This window comes from Hippocampus guttulatus, unplaced genomic scaffold (assembly GCF_054856545.1).
Source record: "Hippocampus guttulatus isolate MCC_2025c unplaced genomic scaffold, RoL_Hgut_1.0 HiC_scaffold_49, whole genome shotgun sequence".
Taxonomy (NCBI): Eukaryota; Metazoa; Chordata; class Actinopteri; order Syngnathiformes; family Syngnathidae; genus Hippocampus; species Hippocampus guttulatus.
This window is the reverse complement of record NW_028233908.1, coordinates 38,904-40,000: the sequence shown is the minus strand read 5'-3', so window position 1 is coordinate 40,000 and position 1,097 is coordinate 38,904.

Here is a 1,097-nt window from a genome sequence, read left to right as displayed (position 1 = left end):
TCCAGCCTAACCCCTGGTACCTCCAGCCTTACCCCTGGTACCTCCAGCCTTACCCCTGGTACCTCCAGCCTTACCCCTGGTACCTCCAGCCGTACCCCTGGTACCCTCAGCCTTACCCCTGGTACCCTCAGCCTTACCCCTGGTACCCTCAGCCTTACCCCTGGTACCCTCAGCCGCACCCCTGGTACCCTCAGCGGCACCCCTGGTACCCTCAGCCTTACCCCTGGTACCCTCAGCCGCACCCCTGGTACCCTCAGCGGCACCCCTGGTACCCTCAGCGGCACCCCTGGTACCCTCAGCCGTACCCCTGGTACCCTCAGCCGAACCCCTGGTACCCTCAGCGGCACCCCTGGTACCCTCAGCGGCACCCCTGGTACCCTCAGCGGCACCCCTGGTACCCTCAGCCGTACCCCTGGTACCCTCATCGGCACCCCTGGTACCCTCAGCGGCACCCCTGGTACCCTCAGCTGCACCCCTGGTACCCTCAGCGGCACCCCTGGTACCCTCAGCGGCACCCCTGGTACCTCCGCCATTGAAAATGAATGGGCGGCCTTCCCACCTGCCGTCAGCCGCCCGGAGGGGGAAATAGAAAATATTCGAAAGTGCGGAGCTCCGCCGTCAGAGGCCGGCTTTTCGCCCGGGGTATCCGCCCCGGGGCGCCTCTCGGGCGACCTTCCCAACTGCCGTCGGCCGCCCGGAGGGGGAAATAGAAAATATTCGAAAGTGCGGAGCTCCGCCGTCAGAGGCCGGCTTTTCGCCCGAGGTATCCGCCCCGGGGCGCCTCTCGGGCGGCCTTCCCAACTGCCGTCGGCCGCCCGGAGGGGGAAATAGAAAATATTCGAAAGTGCGGAGCTCCGCCGTCAGAGGCCGGCTTTTCGCCCGAGGTATCCGCCCCGGGGCGCCTCTCGGGCGGCCTTCCCAACTGCCGTCGGCCGCCCGGAGGGGGAAATAGAAAATATTCGAAAGTGCGGAGCTCCGCCGTCAGAGGCCGGGTTTTCGCCCGAGGTATCCGCCCCGGGCGCCTCTCGGGCGGCCTTCCCAACTGCCGTCGGCCGCCCGGAGGGGGAAATAGAAAATATTCGAAAGTGCGGAGCTCC